Below are 17,158 nucleotides of genomic sequence, written 5' to 3' on the forward strand. Positions count from 1 at the left end.
CGCTTATCAGATTATAGCCTGATCTCTTAAGGTTGGCAAAAAGAAAGCCCAGGTTTCAAAGGAAGAAAGAAAGGAAGAAAAAACCCCACAAAACTACTTATTATATCTGGAGCTGAAGGCCATCAGGGGACCCCAGCCTGATGTCATTGAGGTATGCCAGGATTTAGAATCAGGAGGCCTGGACTGTGTCCCAGCTCTGCCATTTAACTAAGAGTAGGGCATCAATATCATGGTATCTCTCTAAATCTCAGTCTCTGCCCCTGTGAAATGAGAATGGTAAGAATCCATCTTACTTAGCTTTGTTTGTTTCTTGTATTAATATAGGTTGAACCTGAAATCTACCTCAAAAGTACAGATGATAGTCCTATTGCTAGTAACACACTCTATTTATTGGTTATTGATCAGGTGTTAGAGTCTGTGCCTGGTGCGCATTATCAGCTTTACTCTTACCCTAGTGCACTGAGTACTATGACTAGTAGAAATGATTTGTAAGCTGCTGAGTGCTATTATGTTAACTGGTTATTTTAAGTTGTTTAAATAATTATTTTTCTCAAGGAAAAAGTTTTCCTGGATCATTAAGAGGCCAAGATGTCAAATTTGAGTTGAAAAATCAATCTCCCAATTAAACCCTGGAGAGAGTGGTGGACCCCACAGCTGAAGATTAATGCCATTCTGATTTCTCAGCGACTATCAACAGATGAACCCAAAACTGCCATTTTCAGCTGCCCTGGTACCCTGAGCTGAGGAAACACTTATAAACCTTGCTCCTTATCTGATCGTGACCAGGCGGTGTCTTGAGCTCAGGCTGGGTGCTTTTGTTCTCAACTAACATGAAATAGAAATGTATGTGCTGAGTGCTATGTCTGGGTCATGTACTTTGACATCCACCACTTCACTGAATTCTTACAGCCCCCCTATGAGGCAGGTATTTTTGCCTTCTGTTTTACATTGAAGAAGCAGAGATCCCAAGAAGTTGAGAACAACTTACCCATGCTTCTTAGCTAATAAAGGCCTGAGCCAAACTCAACTAAGAGCTCATCAAACAGCACATGAGGGAAACAGGCAATATATCTTTTAAAAAAAATGTTTATTTTTGAAAGAGGGAGAGAGAGAATGCAAGCAAGGGAGGGGGCAGAGACAGATGGAGACACAGAATCCAAAGCAGGTTCCAGGCTCTGAGCTGTCAGCACAGAGCCCGATGCAGGGCTCGAACTCACAAATCATGAGATCATGACCTGAGCTGAAGTCGGATGCTTAATGACGGAGCCACTCCGGTGCCCCCAAGAGATATATCTTCATGAGAGAAGCTGCAATAAAAAGCAGATTCTCCTTATAAAATCTCTGCACTTTTCCAGTGAGAAACTCAGGTTAGGCACTGACAAGAGACCGTCAAATGTTTATTTTCAGAAAACCATGCAGGATCTATCTGCCGTTCCTTTCCAGAAGGAAACATCCTCTTTACTTAAGACCAGTTGTTAGGCTGTATTTTTAGATGTCATGGTACAGAACTGAGTCGAAAAAGAAAAGAAAAAATGGGAGGACACAGATCCTGTAAACAGGAAAAGTCACCAAGTGTAACCAAGAAAAGCCACGAGCACAGCCCATGGGCCGGGGTGAGGGTTTTAGTTCTCTTCTGCAGATCGGGTTTGACCAGAAATGAAGTTCTCCCGTCAACTTGTAGAAAATGGAAATTTTGGCTTTGGTGATTATGCAAGGAGCAGACACCCTGTGGTTTGGAAACTCTCTGCTTTGCCAACTGTCAGTTTTCTCTTCTCCCGTGAAAAACAGCCTGTAGGAATGAGCAAATGTACTGCGTCTTTCAAAAACTTAAAAGTCAAGACAAGCACAGCTCGGGTGAAGGGATTTTAAAAATAAACTACAGCACTTGGCAATTGAAAGACATTCTAGGTACCGTTTTTTCATTGTATGGCACATTAGGAGACTTGGGTCGAACGTATGCCATCCACAGAGCACATAAATCACATCTATTGCCCAGGAAACCTAAAGCTGAGCAAAAATGAATTAGGAAACCAAAACCAACTTTCCATTTGTTTTGGAGTACACGTTCAGTGTCGGAGCTTTCTCGCGTCCATTTTTTACCAACTCCTGTTAGAATGCCTCTGGTTTATGCTTTTCAAAGTCTCTTTGTTCTTTGTGGTCCATGTACAAGTAGTGGCTGAAATCAGTCCTTGGGGAGTTTATAAATAATACAAATGGATTGTATTAGGGCCAGAGCGTGAGCTGGGTTGGAAAAATGTCACATTTAGGTAGAGAATTTAGAAAGGCATCACCAAACTGTGGAAACGGGAAAGTCAAGCACACGTCCTACAGAAAATGTCTTACTCGTAATGTCCAGGCCTCGTTTTACCATCACAGAAGAAACACTCCCAGGCTTCTAACATTTAGAAAGAAACTTCTTGCTCACTTCATGCAGCTTGCATTTTCAAACGGAGATTGTCTATTTGTTTTTTTGAGGCTAACGCAGGCTTCAAAGATTAAAATGAAACAAAACAAAAAAGCTGTGGAAGTCCACAGGTCAAGGAGACAAAGGAAATATGAAAAAGGAGCCAAAAAACCCATTTCTGGGCCGGAACCAGAAACACACAACAAGGGGAGAACACTCCTTTGAGAGAGACCATGGTGATGTGGACTGGTCTCGTGGCAACACGTGAGAGACGACCATCCCATTTTCAAGCTGGTTGTTAAACACAACCCAATATTAAAAATTATAGCATATAAACTTACAACAAAATAAGTCACTTCAAAAATACAGGGAATAAGAGGTGCCTGGCTGGCTCAGTCGGTAGAGCATGAGACTTTTGATCTCCGGGTCGTGAGTTCAAGCCTCACGTTGTGTATGGAGCTTACTTAAAAAAAAATACGGGTAATAAATGCTCAAAACTCATCATTTTCCAGTTATTTATGTTTTACTATTATCTTTGCTCGTGAGGTTATTTATATGTACCCAGTCAGTACGGCAGCAATGCTATTTAATGGCGGCATACTGCTCATCTCTTCAGTCAGTGAGACAACAGTGGTAATGTGAGGTCAGCCTAGGTGAGAGTATTTACACCACAGAAACTGGCAGATGCTATACGTCAGGGTTTCACCAGAGAGGCTCTTGTTAAACACTTACAGAACAACCCTGGAGAAATTCAACGGGAGAGGGAGGTCTCAGAGAGAGTATGAGGTTCAGAACACTGTATCAGGATGCTGAGGCCATTGGGGGACCAGGTGATAAAGATAAAAATAGTGGAGTCTTTGGATTCAGACAGAATCGAATTCCAAGCTCAGCCCACTTCACTTTTCTAAGACTTACTTATCACATCTCTAAAATGGGACTAGGGGTGTGTGGGTGGCTAAGTTGGTTGAGTGACTTCCGCTTGGGTCATGATCTCACGGTTCATGGGTTTGAGCCCCACATTGGGCTCCCTACTGTCACCCTGTCAGCGCAGAGCCCCCACTGGATCATCTGTCCTCCTCTCTCTCTGTGCCCCTCTCTTTCTCAAAAAAGAAATAAAACATTAACAAATAAATAAAATAGAACTAATGATACCTACCAACAGAGCACAGAGCTTGGCAGAGGCCAACATAAAAGGTAACTGTTATACCTTAGTATGATACCTCCTCAAATCCCAGTGTGCAAGCTCACGGCTGAGGGCCTGCCGACCAAAAACTGCCCTCTTGTCAAATGCTCAGTGTCATTTGCTTTTCTTTTCTTTTTTTTTTTTGTTTGTTTGTTTGTTTTGCCACTGGAAGGCAAGTTTCATTTACTGCTACTCTCCTTGCTCCTAAAACAGTGCTGAGCTCATTGCGGGGCTTAATCAATATGTGCGGAATGAATGAATTTCCCTTTATTTCCATCTGCCGCTCCACTGCCGAGTTTTCTCCCTCTGTCAAGGTTTCATTGGCAAGTGAGTGACTCCTTCGCCTGTTAATCACCAGATCCCAACCAACTGTGGTGCTATCCCTCTGGAATCTGTCAAACTGTTGGAACTCTTCTCCCTGCTGGGGGCAGCCGGGTGACCTTAAAGCATGGGTGAAAGACACTTCCAGCTTTTTCATTCACAAGCAGAACTAAGCATGCATCATTACGCTCTGTCGGCAAGTTTCTCCCCCCTTCTACTGCTGCTGCGTCTGAATCTCAGTTCCGCTCAGCCTCCAGCAGAAGGGACAGAGTCTTGTGAGAGGAAATCTCACCCAACATGTGCGGCTGTATCCAGGGAACCAAATATTTCCCCCGGTGGCCCTGCCTCAGCATTGCTTCTTGGACTTGCTGTTCTGGGATAGCCTTTCTGGAGGCGGGGAGGGGCTGGGTCACTTCAAAAAGCATGGACGCTTCTGGAAAGAGCAGCCTGGATGGTGGCTTAGGCAAACTCAAAGGGAAATCATTAAGTTCTGGAATTCCTAGTGCCTTTTCCATCACGCTTGTTAATCCATCAGGGGGATTAACACAGGGTGGAGCTTGCCCATGTAGCCGCTTGGTGGGGGGCGGTGGTTTGGGAATAGCCCCACAGACATCAGATGGATACCATGTCTCGGGCTGGCTCTGTCTCTTACTGGCTGGAGACTTCGGGCAAACTACCTGCTTACTCTCTCTGAGTAGCTGTGAAATGGGAATATTTTCCCCTCATTATAAGCAATGAAGCGGCTATTATTACTTCTTAAAATATAGTGTATTTTTTTGAATAGGGTGAAGGTCAAGAGTATGGGCCCTGGAGTCAGACAGACTTGGGTTTAAACCCCAGCTCTGCTCCTCAGTTCCTGTGTGGCCTTGTTCAGGTTGGCCCACTTCTTTTGAGCCTTGTTTTCCCCATCTGAAAATGGGAACACTAATAGTACCCACTTCGCAGGGCTGGGAGGATCATATGCGATAATATACATAAAATGCTTAACAGAGTACATGCACATTTTAATAGTATTATTACACCTTTGACTAATAAAAACTAAACAATTGCTCCACACACTCTTTCAGGGTAGATGTTCTCAAAGGCCGTGTCCCGGTGCTAAGCAGGTCCTACTCTGCCCTTGAACTCTACTGCAGAGAAGGAGCAAGTAATATAAATTATTATTATATTAGTACTAATATTACATTTCCTGTCTAGAGTGCTTAAGCTTTCAAAGTGCCTTCATTTCTATTTTTTTCTTTTAAACTTACAAGTTTTAAGGTGCCAGAAGATATCCCTATTTCATAGATGAAGCCACAGAAGCCAAAGAATGGATGTGACTTCTCTGTGGTCACACAGCTCGACAGAGCCGAGACTCCGGATCGGACTTCCTGCTTTCTACTGCCCCATTCTCCTGACCTTCACAAAATATTCATCAAGGAGTCAAGTTGCAAACAACAACAACTAAAATACATGCCAGCTCCTACATGCGATGTTTCATCTTGTGCATTTGGCAGTGGGAAGGCTCTCAGGAACAGTAAATGAGAACTGTAGAGAGAATGCCGCTCTCCCAAGCCCTGGGTCCTCTGGGGAATCTGCAGTGCTCCATCAGCACGGTCCTGGCTGCCTCCTGCTCACTTGGCCCATCCCTGAAGTCTTTTCTTAGACTGAAGTCAATGAAAAGAAATGCCCTTTTAAAAACCTGGAGAATTTTATAACAGCCCTGGAGACAAAAGTCCTGGCTTTTCCGTATTCTCCCCACTGACACTGTATAAGTCCTAGAGGGTTTAAGGCACTGGGAACAGTTCTATCAAAGAGAAGTGATTTATTGACACAAGGAAAGTGGCTCCTGTGGTGCTGGGAGGGACTGAAAGTGGGGGAGCTGCAGAGGTCACCCCCAGGTTTCCACAAACGTTGTGGCTGGGAGTTAGAAGTACTGCTAGAACTTTGTTGTGTCCCATTACAGCGACTTTCCTTTTGTGTTACAGCCAAGTGATGCTCCACTTCGTTCCTACAGAAATTCCCGTGTCTCCTCCTCTGCCACCGCAATGGTTAAGTTATTAACGGAAATTGCCGGAAGGCAACCTGGGCTATTTTTTTTTCTGTAATTGAGGAGTATTCCACTTTATCTATTTATTAAACATTTTTTTAAATGTTTATTTATGTATTTTGAGAGAGAGAGAGAGAGAGAGAGAGAGAGAGCGAGCACGAGCAGAGGAGGGGCAGAGAGAGAGGGAGACCCAGAATCTGAAACAGGCTCCAGGCTCCAAGCTGTCAGCACAGAGCCTGAGGTGGGGCTTGAACTCACGAATCATGAGATCATGACTTGAGCCAAAGTCAGACACTTAACTGACTGAGCCACCCAGGCTCTCTGATAGTATTCCACTTTATCATTGCTTCCCTCTGATTACCGAATACTAAATTTCCATCAAATTGTCAACCCTCTGCATTTTACTGGCTTCATTCACTGATTTATTTTGTTTGGTTTGCAGTGAATGAATATTTTTTAAGTACCTACTGCATGTCAGGCACTTAGGAATAAAATAATAATTGTACATTTTGTTTAGTGGGAGGGGAATCAGACAAATAAATATAATGTCACAGTGGAAGTGATCAGAAATTATTTTTCTTTGATGTACAGATAATGAGATAGGACATTTTAAGTGACCTTCCCACTTTCCTAATCACGGTTGGGCAGGAGTGAAAAGGACACATCTTTTTAAGTTTTTTAAAATGTTTTTAAAATTAATTAATTAATTAATTGATTGAGAGAGAGAGAGAGAGAGAGAGAGAGAGAGAGAGAGAGAGAATGTGAGCAGGGAGAGAGGCAGAAAGAGGGGAGAGAGAATCCCAAGCAGGTTCTGAGGCCACCAGAGCACAGCCTGATGCAGAGCTCCATCCCAACAACTGTGAAATCACAACTTGAGCTGAAACCAAGAGTCGGATGCTTAACCGACTGAGCCACCCAGGTGTCCCGAAAATGGCAAATCTTTTGCATCGCTCTTCAGTAGAACTCCCTGTGATGCAGGAAATGATGGGGAGTGTGTTGGCTCTTGGACATGGCTGACCCTCTAATGATAACGGAGCTATGTAATCAGGTGTGTGAGCCTCAAGGAGAGGTCTCAGAGAAAGAGAAAGAAAATGGTGGCTTCACAGCTTCCTTAATTACTGGCTCTGTGGCCTTGGGCATTTGATTAAACTCTTTTGAGCCATCGTTTTCTCATTTGTAAAATGGGAGGATAAAATTATCTATAATCCTTACACAGATCTCCTCACCTCAAATTAATGGGGTTTTCTTCCCCCTTTTCTTCCTGCTTGTGATAACCGGGGGTGAAAATTAAGTGATAGGACTAGAATTAAATAATCTGGGGGAAATTTTTGGAAAGATTTGCTCCTTTCTCTTGCCTGCGGAGTGTGTGGTCACCATCCATTCAGGTATTCACAAATAGTTACCGAGCTCTCGTTGGGTGCCAGAAGTTATGACAGACTCTGGATAGTCAGCAAAGATGCAGCCAAAGAGCTCCTTTCTCACAGGCTCACTGACAGCAGACAGCCAACAAAGAAACCGACCAATCCACAGGAGGATTTCAGATCATGCTGAGAAACATGAAAACAAGAACCTGGAATAATGTGATGCAGGAAAATTCCTATGTTAGAGTTGTCAGGAAGGGGCTACTTGAGGAAATGGCACTTAATCTGAGATGGAGTGATAAGGAGTCAGTCTTGGGAATATCTGGGAAAAGAATGTTCCAGACAGATGGCCACATACATGCTAATGCCCTGTGGCAGGAGTATGCTTTCTTTATTATATGTTGGACAACTTTTTTTCACTACCGTACTCTTAAGGATCCTCTCTAGACACCCCCCCCCCCGCCCAGTGCTCTCCTTCTCCATGAAATTTTAATACCACAGACATATTGTATTCCTACTGGGAAATTGAGCTTTGGAGGGCCACAAACTAGTGTCTTGTCTTAGGATTTTTTTGTTTGTTTTTGTTTTTCCCCTTGAGAGGCAAGGTTCATTCCCTTGGAAGTGAAGACTCATCACTTCTCAGTGATGACACTCAGAGACTTCAACAGTTTAAGGAAAGGAAAAATGGCAGCAAGCGTGGCTGGAGCTTGGCCACCAAAAGGAAAAGGACAGGGGAGACAAGGTCAGAGTTCATCAGTGGTTCTCAAAGTGTAGTCCCTACCGCCCAGAGCTTGTTAGAAATGCAGAGTGGTGCTCAACCATCTGTTTCAGCCAGACCCCAGGTCACTCTGATACATACAAAAGTCTGGAAGACACTGGGCTGTGTCATTTACTTCGCTGTGGGCTGTATAAGGAACATGGTCTTTATTTTAAATGCAGGGGAAGGCTTTTGGAGGCGTTTAGGTATGGGGGAGACATGATCTGGGGACACCTATAAAAGCAAAATCTGGTTACTAGGAGGTTAGGGTAGGGAGGCACAAAAGCTGAAGAAAGAGAAACAAGTCTTCTGGTTCTTATCTGTTAAATGGAGATACAAATCTGACCAACTTCATAAGGTTAGCTGTGAGGAATAAATGAATGAATACAGGTAAACCACTTAGCACAGTGCTTGGCACATAGTCTGTACCTGATGCCTATTAAAACTATTCTGTTTTGCCTCTTATTCCTTTCTTACAAATACTTACTGGTTAGTGTCCACATATAGATTGCCCATCTCCTTTTGATCCATCTGTTTTTTGCCAGTGTTACCAATTCAGGTGCTGGTGGGCTGGTAGAGTATCTCTTGGGCTAGTAAATCTGTAACACGTTTACAAGGCTGCCTCAGGTCATGGGGAAGGTCCGTGGTGTTCTATTCCTTTTTTTCCCTTTTTTCCTATGAAATTTAACTGTTGGCCTAGACAATGACACTTAATGTAAAACCTGAATTTTAGAATCAGTTCTATCATTAACTTTGGATGTTTTCCACATCTGTAAAATAAGAAGTGCCCTCTGTGGGGAGGGTGACCCGTGGTTGGAGTGTGACACCAGGCAACCCTGGATGTAAGACCTGACTCTGCTGCTCAGACCTTGGCCAGGCATGTAGCCCCCGTAAGTTGGTTTCTTTAACTTAAAAATATGAATACCAATAGAACCCTGTCTACCTCATGGATCTGAGGATGAAACACTGGAATGCATGGGAAGCGCCCAACACAGTGCCTGCCACAAAGGGACAGCCATGATGATGATGATGATGGTGATGGTGATTGAACCTGTCAGAGGTGCAATGTGGCTGTGTGGGCCCTTGTAGAATACTGGAGTTCTTTTTTTTTTTTTTTTTTAATTCTTTAATGTTTATTTTTGAGAGAGAGAGAGGCTGACTGCAAGTGGGGGAGGGGCGAGGGGGGGGGGTAGAAACAGAATCTGCAGCAGGCTCCAGGCCCCGAGCTGTCAGCACAGAGCCCGACATGGGGCTTGAACCCACAAACTGTGTGATTATGACCTGAGCTGAAGTCGGACGCTTAATCAACTGAGGTACTCAGGTGCCCCTGGAACACTGTAGTTCTGCAGGCCCCAGGAAAGGCAGAAAACATGTTTGGCTTGGAAAAGACATCAAGGCGACAGGTGGCTGACACACATAAACATCCTCAAACAGGTTGGTTTCTATACATAAGGGTAAATTCATCTGAGATAATCTGGCCAGCTCAGAACTCCATTGGGTTTCTTCCTATTACTGGCTCCTGAGAAAGTCTTAATGGAGGGGTTTAACTTCAGAACTGGTCTAATTCGGTCAGAAGAAAGCTCCCGTCCTTTATGCAGTCCACCTAGTCTTGCCTCCCCACCATCCTGCCCAGCCTTCCCCTTCCTCTCTGGGCTCCAGCCACCTGGTCCTCTCCTAGTTTTTCTTCTCTGTGATCTTCTTCCCACCTCAAAGCACAAGAGAGTGTGGAAAGTGCCTGTGTAATCCCACTCATTCTTAAAAACATAGATTAAATCTCATTTTATATTAGAAGCCATTGTGTCATTGTTATGATTAAAGACTCAGGACTCACACTGCTTGAGGCTCAAATCCTGATTTAGCTAATTTGCTAACCACATGGCCATGTGCAAAGGACCTCATCTCTCCGTGACTCAGTTTCCTGATCTGCATGATGGATACAATAGTGTTACTTGCTCTGAGGTTTAAATGAGCTGGTGCACATAGCAAATCTGGCTCTGTCACTGATACTGTGTTACTTTTTCTTTTAGCTCTGTGTACTTCTCTTTGTAGTACTTTTCACAGTTGTGAATAAATAACAATGTACTTTGTTTATGGTATCTTTCTCCAAGGACCACATCCGTCTCTTAATCCCTCTTTCTCAGCATGTAGCAAGTACCCTGAAAAAGCACCTGCTTTTCAGCAGAGAGGGAGACAGAATCTCAATTAGGACCTGCACTATCAGCACAGAATCCAATGTGAAGCTTGAACTCACACACTGTGAGATCATGACCTGAGCGGACACCAAGAGTGTCGCTTAACCAGCTGAGCCATCCAGGCACCTCGGTGAGTAGTTTATTTTAAAAAGAAGGAAAACAGGATAATGCAAAGCAGGATTTGTGTGCATGTAGGACCTCAGTATTGTTCTAACAAAGAGGGGTGTTTGCTCCTTGAGGTGGGCACTTGGCGATGTGCAGGGTTTCAGCAAACAAGGTTCTACCGCTCCACCTCAAACTGAAAAATCTCTGCAGATTTTCAGATGAATCCCTGAAGCCAGATGGCTGTTCTACTGCTGAACATAGCAATTACCTGCAGGTCCCACTAGAGTGACCTTATTCTCAACTCAACTCAGGCCAAGTACCTGAGGGAGCCGGCCCCCTCCATGCCCTGGTTGTTGATTCCTGTCCCCAGAGGAGCAGAAGAAACAGCTGGGGAGGAGGAGGTGAAAAGATTCATTCTTAGATTCCAAGTCCCTTCTACGGAGCCTGTGTCACCTCCAGGACACCACGCTTCTAGCTAAAACAAGGTTAGGTGCTCAAAAGTTCCACAAACTCATTTCTCTCTAGTTGGCATCACATAGAGGCCAACTAGTTTCTCACCATTTCTCTAAGAGACACTGTTTATTCCAGTTCTGTAGCTGGGATACACAGACCTCTCACAGGTCTATTAATGAGGCTAGAGAGGCTTGAAAACATTGCCCCTCACCCAGTATATGCAAAATGTGTTGGTGAGAATCTTGCCAGGAAGACTTTCTATAACTTTGATCAGATTTGTATTGGGTCCATATCCTTAAAGTGGTTTAGAACCAGGTCCTTTAAAAGGCGGACCCTTGACCTCAAGCTCAAGATTGAAGGCTGCAATGGGTACACTGCAATCTCTGGTCTGACCTTGTGCCTAGTGAAATCCAGACAAATGACCACAGGGTCAGGTAAGCCCCATGTGTCCAAAATGATGGAAGACTGGTAAATATTCCTACTATGGCAACGTGCAGACATCCAAGCGTGGGGTGATGAATAATTGGTTCATATTTATGAACATGAAGGGCACTGAAAAAAATTACCCACTCATTACTGTGCACACACCATCTTCTGCTGGTGACTGCCTATTTTCATGAAACTTTATTTCCTATATTTGGGCTACATGAAGAATAGTATCATTAAATAATATTAAATTAATAGATTATATTGTACATATATTATAATATATACATTATAATATATAACATGTATTAATTATCTATAACAATAATATGTATCATTATATATTAACTAATAGTAACTGCCCTTTATTAGGTATGGCTTCAGTGACAGAGGCTAGCTCTAATCCCCTTAACATTATAAGGTAATTTTAACAATTCCCATCAGAAGGTCAGTTCCTAACACTCTTACCACTTCCTCTCTCTCTGGTTTCTCTTTCATTTAGACAGAGTCCATCAAAAACATCAGTGGGCCACTCAACGCGTTTGGTGCCACTGCTGCAGTCAACGTCTGATTTCTACCCAAATACACCCTAGTCAGTTTAGTCCTTTGACCTCAAGGACTAAATTCCACTTAAATTCCACTACTCACAGCCATTTCCCATCAAGAGCTTTTTTTCTTTAAAATGTTTATATTTGAAAAAGGCGGGGGGAGAGGCAGAAAGACAGAAACAGAACCTGAAGCAGGTTTGAGGCTCTGAGCTGTCTGCACAGAGCCTGATGTGGGGCTTGTACTCACAGACCGAGAGATCATGACCTGAGCTGAAGTCAGACACTTAACTGATTGAGCCACCTAGGCGTGTCTCCCATCAACAGCTATTACACTCCCCGAGAGTGAGTGGCAAATGAAATACAAATCAATCTTGTAAGAGCCACAGAGAGTCACTGGAGAGTTTCCGTTCACATTCTCCTGCCTGTCGAGGCCTCATAGGTGTGGCGGATGCATCTATTCACCTTTGTGAGCCCACACCTGGCCCATCATAGATGCAGTGTACACCTGGGAAATATGTGTTGACTTTTAAGGAATTTGGAATCCAAGGAGCAGTGTCACATTTCAGGACATGAGTTGTATCCACCATTCACAAGGTGCTGATTTCTCCCTAGAGGGCACTACACTGATTCCAGGTTCAGTGATTTCGCCATTTCCAGCTCTGCCTTACTTAGTCTGCTCCTCCTCGTCTCCTGCCGTTGGCTCTACAGGCGCCTGGGTCATTGGAACACAAGCTCTGACCTCCTTTCTAGGTGAAAAGGAAAATGTCAGTGGAGAAGAAGAAACATGGGAGTGGAGGAGAGGAGAGAGGACAGGGAGAGACAAGAGAGAGGGAGATGTGGGTAAGCAGAGACAGAGCTGCAATTTTTCTGGGTGACAGAGCAGTAGCTCATATAATTAGAGGTGAAACATTTCAAAGCTGGGAAGGAGTCTCAGCATTAGTCTAACTTTTCACCCCCAGACGTGGACTTGGGGCCTGGATGGGAAGAGGCGGCTGTCCTAAGGCCACAGAGCTTATCTGTAAGCAGCAGAGTTAGACCTGGCACCCAGTCCCCTCTCTGTCCACTGTGCTGTTCAGCCATGTCCCACTGTTCTATCGGAAAAAGATTCTCTATTACGGAAAGTCAGTTTCTCACTAATTCCATTCCTGAGTGGAAAACCTAAATATAAATACATCAAATTGAAAAGGTGACATTAAGTAAAATCTTGAACATAAATACAAATTTTGCTTACTTGTTCATAGTAACTTCCAGGGACAGAAGGAAACAAAATCAAAAGATAAAATAAACCAGTGTAAGAGAACAGAAGTGAACCTCTCTTTACAGCTCCATCTACAAAGGCTTCCTTTAAGAAAAAAAAAAAATCTAAAATAAACAGAATGTGCCCTATATCTTGCTTTTTTCCACTTGCTGTTATTGGAATGATAAATTGTTTGCCTATCCTTGCCGGATTATATTAACACCTGTTAATGTATATTTTACCCTATATTCAGCTTTATCTTTCTAGTTTAAAAAGCGTTTCATTTAGGGGCGCCTGGGTGACTCAGACGGTTGAGTGTCCGACTTCAGCTCAGGTCCTGATCTCACAGTTCGTAGGTTCGAGCTCCAAGTCAGGCTCTGTGCTGACAGCTCAGAGCTTGGAGCCTCCTTCTGATTCTGTGTCTCCCTCTCTCTCTACCCCTCCCCTGCTCATGCTGTTTCTCTCTCTCAAAAATAAACATTAAAAAAATTTTTAAGGCGTTTCATTTAAACATTTTTGCAGTTTTTCTTGGTGTGCCTGGGTGGCTCAGTAGGTTGAGCATCTGGCTCTTGATTTAGACTCAGACCATGATCTCAGGGTTTCATGGGTTCAAGACGCACATCGGGCTCTCCTCTGACCACTCAAGGAGCCTGCTTGGAGTTCTCCCTCTCTTTCCACCCATCTCCTGCTCCCTGTCTCACTTAAAATAAATAAATAAACTTAAAAAAACAAAAAAAAATTGCAGTTTTCCAACATCAACCAAAAAAAAAAAAAGGTCTTTATCCTTTTTTAAAATTTTAACTAGGCTTCATGCCCAGTGTGGAGCCTATCACGGGTCTTGAACTACTGACCGCAAGATTAAGACCTCAGCTGAGGTCAAGAGCTAGAGGCTTAACTGACTGAGCCACCCAGGCACCTCCCCCCTGTCCTCCCACAAGCCTTAATTGGAGTTTCATGAAATCCATGTCAGGGACAAAGGTCTCCTACTAAACTGTTATCTTGAGACAGGCCTTTACTAAGAGCTACTAATATTTTTAGGTTCCTACAATATTTTCTAAGCAAAGAGAAGTGTTTGAGTACATTCTGAAAGTGACAGAGGACAGCTGGCTCCTTTACTTGGGGTCTTTCACCCACTTACTTGCCTGTTGGTTTCTGCCAGCAGTTGGAAGCACTGCAGAATTAGAAGCAAAACTTCATCTCGGATGTAGTTTCCACCTTTTTACTCCATGACAGAACAGCACACAGGAGAAATAACCCTAGTTGCATGTAATTCAGAGATGCTGGAAATTAGACAAAGCAACCAGCGGGTTCTAGAAACAACACAGTGGTGGGCGGAGCATAGCATCAGGACTCTAGAGATCTAGGCTGTGTCCTGCCCTTAATGGGGCATGAGATCTTTGGAATATTCTCCCACTACTCTGAATGTTAATCTTGTCACTAATGGAATGAAGGGACCAGACAAAGCGACTTGTAAGGTTTCTTCTGGCTCCAATAATGGCATAGATATATTACAATTCTACTCAACCAATGGTATTTGTCTACCACCCATTCCCTGCGCTCCCAAAAGTTATTGAGCCCCAGGGTGGGGCGTGTAGTATCTTCGGGTAAAGACTTCCGATCTAGTAGCTACCACTTTCCTGTCAGCTCCAAAAGGAGGGCCAAATACACGATACACTGGAATACACAGAATATCTGGACTAGGATTTGGAATGTCTAGGAATATTTTAGATCTTTTGCTAAGAAATGTAGTTTCTGATTCCTGAAGGGGCTGCATTGCAAGAGAGTCTAGAAAATTCTACCTACGGCCTGAATCTAAAGAATCAGAGGCCCTGTGTCCCATAATGGTGGGCTGAGAAGCAGGTCAAAGGACTACATTATGGATAAGATTATATTCCCTTCTAGTCCTTCAGGTCATTAGATACCTTTAGATAAAGATGATTCAGAGAGCACTGATTTGTTTCTTGGGCCACACTGTGGTGTTATATTATGGCAAGGGGGTATTACCTGGTCCCTATGGTGATGTATTTATTTCCTTGATGTTTCTCTTCTGTACCCAATCCTACCCACTTCCTCCACAGACTTCCTTCTATACGCAAGGGTTTTTCAGTCTCCTAGATGAGACAATTTCCTTTGTTTTCTGAAGTTAACCCAGATTTCCCTCCCCTCCTCCATCTCCAACATCTACCTATCATGGCAAAAAAAAAAAGACACTCGGAGTTAAACTCAATGAGTTTACCACACCACATTATAAGGATGGAAAGAAAAAAACCAGCTTCCCTTAAATTAGCATGTAGAACTTCCTCTGACAAATCATACAAGTTTTATGAATTAATTGATAGCCATCCGCTAAAATGATATTTCCAAGGTCAGAGCTTGAGCTGCTCAATTCTGATCACAAAGAGTCTTCACCATTAACTAGACTCAGGGACAAAATTCAATTTTCCTGCTTCTTTTTCCAGGCAAGACAGGAACAGACATTAATAGGTCCTTTTAGACTGGCTACTAATGAGTTCTAGATCCCCACAGAATCTTGGCTGCCAAGCGCTCACAAAGATAGGGAAGGCTCCAAACACAGAGTGCCAAGGACACGAGTAACAACTGGAAACTCAAAAGCATTCTCGTGCCGCTTAGGGACACAGTTCCCGCTGTCTCCCTGCCCTTCCCATATCCACGAAGAAGCTCGAGCCTTCAAAATTAACAATCACAAATAAAGAAAGTAAGAAAGAAAGGAAAGAGGGCTGGGGGGTGGGGAGTGGCAAGGTGGAAGGACACACTTCAACAATTGCCAAAGTTCCAAAGTAAAAACAAAGTAAAGGTCCCTTTTAGGACCTTCGAGGGAGCAGAGACAGCATTTAAAACAATGATAGGAAAACCCTCCAAAAGATGGGTGTTAAGGCTCATCTTCACTTTGGTATCAAACTGGAGCATATCCAACTCTTTTTTGGAAGAAGTCATTTTTTTGCAAAGAGTGGAGATAAACTTTTCATAGAGTTTTCTTTTCTGAAAGTTAGATTCTGGAATATTAGTACGTAGATGACTCCACCCCAGTATAATGTTAAAATCCACCCAAGATTTTCCTAAGAAATGCCAGTAAGCATTCACAAAGCACTGTCAGAATATTGTAAGAGAAATTGTTCTTACCTCGGAACCATGATCTCGGCTCATTTAAAGGGATTGGAGAGAATGTGCAGGACAAAGGACACATGTAGTAAGCACTTGTGATGTGTGTGTGTGTGTGTGTGTGTGTGTGTGTGTGTGTGTGTGTTTCTCCAAGTACAAGCTGGTGGAAGTAGGGACCTAAAAACCCTGACGCCTTCCGCTGCCATATAATCGCAAGGAAATGACCTTACCGTTTGTTGCTTTGATTAGAAACAAAAGCCTTTCAACATGAGTCAGGAGAGCAACGGGGAGGAAAAAAACCCAAAACTTTTATTTCTTTTGGCTAATTAAAGTTTCTCTTCCTTACATCTTTAAAATACACAGTAGAACGTTGTTTACTGTTCTCTAAACTTCATGGATAATATATGATCAGGGATGGATAATTATTCAGAGATGGGCTATGCTACTGAAGCATCTTCAGTTTTGGCTCTTCAGTCTGTATATATTCTGTACAAGGCAGGTGACTTAATGCTACAAACAGAAATAATATGGAACTTGACTGTATACTCATAGCCATTTTATGTCACTTGGAAAGAAACCCAGAATTCCGTGAGGCAAGAGCAGGAATGCCAGCCACAAACAAAAAATCTAGGCAGGATGACTGGGGTCTCACAAAAAGATCTATTTCATCATTTGCATTTAACAAAGGCATTACTATTGAACGAACTCAATGGCCAGGGAAAAATCACAGTACATTATACTCCAAGGTGGGGTGGAAAGAAAAATATACAGAATCCAGGAAAAATAATAAATTTTTGTATTATTTTTAGAACAGTTAAGTAATAGCTTCTGACTTGGTACCATGCTTCTCCCAAAAAAAAAAAAAAAAACCTTCTGAAATTTTGTGCAAGTGTGTGGTCTGGTTAACGACATGAATTCTAGAGTCAAACGTGGGGTTTGGTAGCTGTTTGTACTTGGGAAAGTTACTTGACTTCTCTGAGAATCCATTTCCTCTTTAGTAAAATGGAAATAAAAGTCCCTAT

At 43.1% G+C, this 17,158-nt stretch overlaps 1 protein-coding gene and 1 non-coding gene across 2 annotated transcripts in view; one reads left to right on the forward strand and one right to left on the reverse strand.

Moving 5' to 3' along the window:
• Positions 1-17,158, reverse strand: part of FRMD4B (FERM domain containing 4B) — a 169,132-nt gene that overhangs the window by 126,733 nt on the left and 25,241 nt on the right. The window lies entirely within an intron of this gene.
• Positions 2,786-2,858, forward strand: TRNAK-UUU. The gene has a single exon. It is a non-coding gene; the product is annotated as a tRNA-Lys (tRNA).

Source organism: Suricata suricatta, chromosome 12 (assembly GCF_006229205.1).
Source record: "Suricata suricatta isolate VVHF042 chromosome 12, meerkat_22Aug2017_6uvM2_HiC, whole genome shotgun sequence".
NCBI classification, from domain to species: Eukaryota; Metazoa; Chordata; class Mammalia; order Carnivora; family Herpestidae; genus Suricata; species Suricata suricatta.